This window comes from Trichosurus vulpecula, chromosome 1, assembly GCF_011100635.1.
Source record: "Trichosurus vulpecula isolate mTriVul1 chromosome 1, mTriVul1.pri, whole genome shotgun sequence".
Taxonomy (NCBI): domain Eukaryota; kingdom Metazoa; phylum Chordata; class Mammalia; order Diprotodontia; family Phalangeridae; genus Trichosurus; species Trichosurus vulpecula.
This window is the reverse complement of record NC_050573.1, coordinates 207,293,066-207,299,871: the sequence shown is the minus strand read 5'-3', so window position 1 is coordinate 207,299,871 and position 6,806 is coordinate 207,293,066. Positions and strand designations below refer to the sequence as shown.

The 6,806-nt window shown below is 35.0% G+C and overlaps 1 pseudogene; it reads right to left on the bottom strand.

Annotated features, from left to right (window-relative positions):
* Window positions 1-257: 257 nt before the first annotated feature.
* Window positions 258-6,806, bottom strand: part of LOC118835793 — a 157,236-nt pseudogene continuing 150,687 nt past the window's right edge.

Here is a 6,806-nt window from a genome sequence, read left to right as displayed (position 1 = left end):
TTCTGTGCAGCACATTGTGCTAGATCCTGTTGATACAAAGAAAGAATCTGTTCTCATGGAGTTGAAAATCTAATGTGGGAAATAAATGGGCAAATATGACGCAAGTGAGAAAGTGATTAAGTTAAAGGCAAAATGTCTATGATAATTTCAATGAGAAACCTAAGGAGACAGGAAACATGGTTTTCTTTCTGTTGTTGTTCAATAAGTTTATTGTCTTAATCTGAACATCTTCATAGAAAATTACAGATTTTGATATTTTAACTATTAGCTGCATGCAACTGGGCTCTGGAGAAACTTACCTTCCTCTGAGCAACTTGGTCTTTATTCTGGGCAAAGGACATTTTGGCATGGTTCCATCCTTTTTAACTTTTGTATTAGGTTTCTTTCAGTATACTGGATTCTCCTTTATACCAGTATGAACTTTCTTTTGTATGTCTCCCATCCTATTGGGAATTATACTGTTCTTTATGTACTGTGAGAATTGTTTTTTATAAGCATCTTCATATTTCAATGAGATAATGGATATAATCTGAAACATTTTGGACCATAATGTTTTTACGATGTACTTCAGCACTGAATTCCTTGCTTTCTGAATCATACCCAGGGGAGCATTTGGTACTGTGAGGAATAGACAGACCACCATCCACAACTCCCACAAGGGTCCCAAAGACTTTGTTTGATGCAAGACTTGCATCCAGGTAGCATGTAAAAGCACCAGGCTGACCATCAATGATTTCTACACTGTACTCATCTCTAGTCACTTCCACCTGACCTTCATAGATCTTGTCCATGCCAAATCTATTAAGAAGCCTGTGGGCCAGCAGCAAGTCTGTATAATAAGCAGCAGCATAATTTGTCAGGCTAAGCTTCACACCGTACTTTGGTAATTTATGTACAATCATATCCCCTTCTATATGATTATGAGCAATCTGGCAGATGATATCTCTGTTGGTGACTTGGACCTGTATTTTGGATTTTGGATTATATATATATATATATATATACTGGATTACTGTTTCCATGCATAGTAATCCCTTTTTCCCTCCTGCCTTCTCCAGAATTCCACCACATACCTGTTGAAGTAGGCCTTATTCTTGACAACTTTAACAAACCCTATCCTGTTAAAAAAAAGACCAGGGTCCTTGTCACAGACCAGGGACACAGCAGTGCTAGAGGGAAAAAAGGAAACAAAGTTATTATGGTCATCAGGAAGCAGCACTTGAGTTGAGCCTTGGAGGAAAGGTAGGATTTCAAAAGATAATGATTGGGCAAATTTACAGGAAGCATGAGTTCATCCAAAGTATGGCAAATGCTATGACCATTTTCCATCAGCAGTTCTTGTTTTCAACTGCATGGCTGGCCAGATACCCCAAGGTTCCCTCCCACTCTTTGTTGCATCTTTTTTGTGTTGTTTTCCCCATTAGATTGTAAGCCTCTTGAGGGCAGATACTGTCTTTCTTTTTCTTATTTTCATCTCCAGTGATCAGCGCAGTGCCTGGCACACAGTAGATGTTTAATAAAATATTCATAGAACTGAATTAAAATGGAAGAAGGTAGGATAAGAATGGGAAAAGTATAGAAGTTCAGTCTAGTTGCAACACAGAATACTTAAGAAGGACTAGCGTGAGATAGTTCTGAGAATGTGGGTGGAATCAAATTATATAGATTTTTGAATGTCAGAACAAGGCACATTATTTGGTGAAAAAAAATTGAGTGGTATGGGAAGACATTGAACATTTTGAGTAGAGATTTTTGAAAAATGATGGAACTTATTTAAGATTTAAAATATACTTGAACATTGTTAGAGATTGAATTAACCCTTTGGGTCATTTAGACAAGCTCCCATATTTTACATCTGAAGAACCTGAGGCACAGACAGGTAAAGTTAATTGCTCAGTCACAGGGCAAGTTATTGGTAGAATGGGTACTGGAACTCATGTTTCCTCACTGCTGTCCCTTATTCCTGTGCTTTTTTCAGTGAACTATAAAGTTTTGGAAAATCTACAAGGTCATGTAAAATGACTAACACAAAAAGCCTCCAAAGTATAGGATCAACCACAGATATTCAAAAGAGAAGATTAGCCTGGAAAGTTTTAAGCAAGAATCAAATTTTGCGCCAGTAATGAATGAAGTAGTAGAGACAATATCAAGGCATAACAATAGTTTTTTTTGTTTGTTTAATAAATCATTTCAATTTAGCTTAGTGTAACAAGACCTAAATTGTCTCACCCACAGAGGAAGGAGAGAGCTTACGTAAAATTTTGGAGTAATGCCATCAATATTCATGCAGGAGAAAACATTTCATCATTGCCTCAAGTTAAGATAAAACTAGAAATGACATTGTCCTGATAATGATACTATGCCATATTTTGCTAAAGGTAAAGTGGGGATTTCTCTTTTGGAACCTAATTTTGTAGGAAATAAATCCTATAATGAAGTATTCTAGGTCCACATTAATCTCTTCAATGTATTGAATTCATATCAACAGATATTTGTTACTGTATGTACCCCTTAAGTTCCAGGAATGGTGGTAGGTGACAGAGACAGAGATAAAAATGCAACTGTGCCTGCAATAATTGTGATTTTTAAAATATATTGTTTGATGTAGTTATAAATGATAATACTCCAACATGGAGTCACTTAGGCTAAGTGGCCTTGATAACTATAAACACATAAGCAATGACAGGAAGTCCATACTTTTCCACTGTCTTGACTCATTCTGACCCTCAAGCACTTAAACAATCATGGTTTATGATTATGAGACTCCTTGCTGTGTTGAAGGGCTGTAAGACCCCAGATTCCTGGTGTCTCTAATTATTGACTTAATCCCTCACCATATATATATATATATATATATATATGTATATATATATATATATATATATATATATATATAGTCATACTGTATGTTTCTCTTTTTTTGTATTTTTTTCCTGTTTTCTATACCACACAAAATAATGTTTAGGCTTTTATGATGAGCTTCCTAAGTATGAATTTCCTGTAAATCCTCAAACTTGGGTTTTTGCTGTAACCCAAGCTATTATGCTATATATAACAGCTTCCACCTTAAAGGAGCTAATTTTATTTTGAGAAGGAATTCAAAAAAGTGCTACAGTATTCTAATAATACCATCAGAAACATTAAAATTCACAACTAATGCGGTGATAAATTTCAAGATCAAAAAACTTTTTTAAGTTTTGTTGAGTTTAATATAAAGAAGAGAAGAAAGGAAAGAAACTTGTGAATCACAAGATAATTATAATCAATTACAGAGAAGAAGGCAGAACTACTCATCTAAAATTGTATTTCTCTTTTCTCTACCAAAGATAACATCTTTGTCTTGGAAACGATATCTTTAAAATGATTCATTTATTTACATGGAGTTGAAATTTGAGATAAGCAAAAACACTGTAAGAGATAATCAAGTTGGTGTTAATGAGTTTCAGTCACCAAAAGAACTGTATGGTATACTTGCTGAGCAGTGATCTTTGAAATATTGTGGAGAGTGAAAGAGAAATTGCAGGACCACTAATGAACATAAGGTAAACTGATTTTTTAAGCAAAGCGAAGGTGTGAAATTTTCTAACTTTAGGTCAATGAATTGAGCTTTTGATTCTGGCAAACTTATGCATTATCTGAATTACAAAAGTTTATAACTTCTGTGTATGAAATCTGGTATTTATTTTCCCAGAGAAATAATGTTACATATAACGGTTAGTTTCTCAGGCTAGCTCATGATTCAACCCCATAACTAGCAGGTAGATTATTTAGAGCACTAATAGTAGTTCGTAAGTAAAAGGAGTTAGCCATGATTTCTAAGATCCTCTGTTTCCTGGGTCCTAAGGCCCTTCTGCATTATTTTAAACCTAGCATTGGGAAAATTGGATTGGGCAGAGGTTTCATCAACCTGGAAGTTCCTATGGAAACATTAAGAGTAAGGACAGACTGTAGGGGGTAGAGATTATGGCAGAGGCAGGGAGGGGTAAGATTGGTCATTTACATGCAAATTCATTGTCCATAAATCAGAGATTGCCTACTTGTTCAGTAGTAGCTGCGGAAACTTTCCATTACTTTCAGTTCAAATCCTCTGTTTCAGATAAGATTATTACTCTGAGTTAAATTCAACATTTCAAAGTATTTTGGCTTTATTTAAAAACCAAAAGATGATAATTCAATATTTGAGTATTATTAAGTAGAGAACATACATATTTACCACATTCTGCCTCTTGAAGACATAAGTTGTAATGAACTGAACATGTTGAATCTCTGTAAGATTCAAAGCCCAAAAACTGTGGGTTCACATGAACTAGAATCATTGCCCCTGCTTGAATTTAATGCAAGAAAATCTCAAAAAATAAAGTTTAGCTATATCTCAAGTCTAATTTTTCCCAATAAGGTTGGCTTAGTAATTTTTCAGTGATGTCCAACTCTCCATGACCCCATTTGGGGATTTTTTTTGTCTGCTTTTTTGCAAAGATACTGAAGTGGTTTGCCATTTCCTTCTATAGCCCATTTCCTCAGATGAGGAAACTGAGGCAAACAAGGTTAAGTCACTTCCCAGGATCATACATTTAGTAAGTGTCTGAGGCCAGATTTGAACGCAGGAAGATGAGTCTTCTTGACTTTAGGCTTGGCACTCTATCCACTGTGCCACCTAGCTGCCTACCAATGAGGTTGTTTCCACTATTGTCCCATGGAATTAAGTGTACACTATGAGTGATAGGTGTGGAAAACCTTTTTTTTTTAACAAACTGGTAGAAAATACATAAAATGCTAAAGATTTGCAGAAATCTATGAACAAATGTGGAAATAGAAATGAACCAAGCAGCCAAATAACCCAGTAGCTATCCCCATGAGGGAATTGAATTTGGGGTTGGTATCAGGGTAACCTTCTTTCCTTGGGTAAATATATCTTTTCTACTGAGTCACATAAAGTCTCTACAAGATTCTTAGTACCATTTTGTCATTATGCATTCTTAGGAATGTAAATATACTTTCAGAATTACTGAATAAACAATTCCTCTTCCTTCAGCCCTACATTGTCTGACTAACTAACTGATTTCATTCCCAACTTAGACTGTTGAACAGGGCCTAGGTAGGTTATGACAGTCTTTCTTCAAAGAGTGTTCTGCATTTAGCAATCACTCTCTAGAAGACAGTTTCTTAACCGTATTTAGGTTATAGACCCTGCTGGCAGAATGGTGAAGCTTCTGAACCCCTTTTCAGAATAAAGTTTTAGTTTAATATACAAAACAAAATAAATAGGATTGCAAAGGAAACCAATTATATTAAAATACAGTTACCATACATATGATGTACATACATATATAATTTCCATACATAAGTACATTACTTATGTATATGTACTTAAAATATATTGAAATGCTATTTTATATAATCATATGTGTGTAAATTCATAGACACAAGGTTAATGATGTTGCATATGGAATTCAAAATTTCTTCTCCTGGTTGAGTCCCAAAAGGCGTGTCCTGGAATTTCAGTCTCAGGCTATTTACAAGTATATGTCTAGTACTCTAATGTGCTTCTTCTTTAAGTAACTATTACTGATAAGGCAAGGGAGAGTTAGAAAAATCATCTGTCACTACCAGTCCCTCTAGGATAAAGTTTTGCTCTGTTTTTGATCTGGTCTGGATATTTAGAGCATCCAAAGACAAAGATGTGAAACTTGATTTTATAGACCACTGAGGTCTACAAATGTTCTTAGACCTCCAGGTTTCAAAGGATTATTCCATATTCTGAAAAACAATTAATATGGTGCCACTGAACATTCTTATTTTTATTAGGAAGATACTCCTTAGTTGTCTCCAAACAAAGGGACAATTCCCATGTTAGTCATGACAATGGACTCCAAAATGTGTAATAGTTTTAGACTTAATTTATTAGATCATTTAGTAGAGGAGGAATGCTTATAGAAGGCTACCCTATCAGGCTCTGCAAGGTTGACATTATATAAGGTTTCAGAAAAAAATACCAGCACAGCAACATATGAAGCAGTTAAGGTCTTTCATAGAGAGGGCAATTTCCTGGCAGAATCTATTGATTATAATGTTATTAAGCATAAATATTCAAATTAAGATGAATTGAGATGTTGCATAAAAATTCAGATTTGGGGAATCCAAAACACAAGCATCAGGTGGCCCCAAGACCTGAATGGAATCCAAACATTTTCTGTAGCCATCTGGCTTCTTTGGGAGGAACTATGAGGTCACTAATGTCTGGCCACTCTAAGCCAGATTCAAATAATATTAATAAATAAAGTCTTTCAAACAATAAAATATTTCCCTATGCTTATAATCTCATACTTTTGATTGGGGAATTAATTTAATAAGTGACTCCCATGATCATCCCTACCCCCTATCCTTTACACTTGAAACTAAAGAGATCATCTGGTTTGACCTCTTCATCTAATAGATGCAGAAAATGAGGTTCATAGACTTTCTTTTTCAACTTAAATGGCATGCCCTAGGTTATAGAGGTTGTAATAGCGGAGCTTAGATTTGAAACCAGGTCCTTTGACTCAAAATCCAGAGATTATTCTGCCATATGACACTGTCTCAAATGCCTTGGCATGCGAAAAGGCAGCACAGCACTATTATTATTTTTCATTTATTATTCAAATGTGCAGATGTAATTTAGACTAACCAAATCTTCAAACTTATGGTCTTAATTAAAACATATGTAGACATAAATGTGCTACATTATTTTTGTAAGTCTTTTTAAAAAAGCATACATAAATGACTGCTGCCTGGTGGGTGAACAACCCCAGCTGTACCTACATAATTCA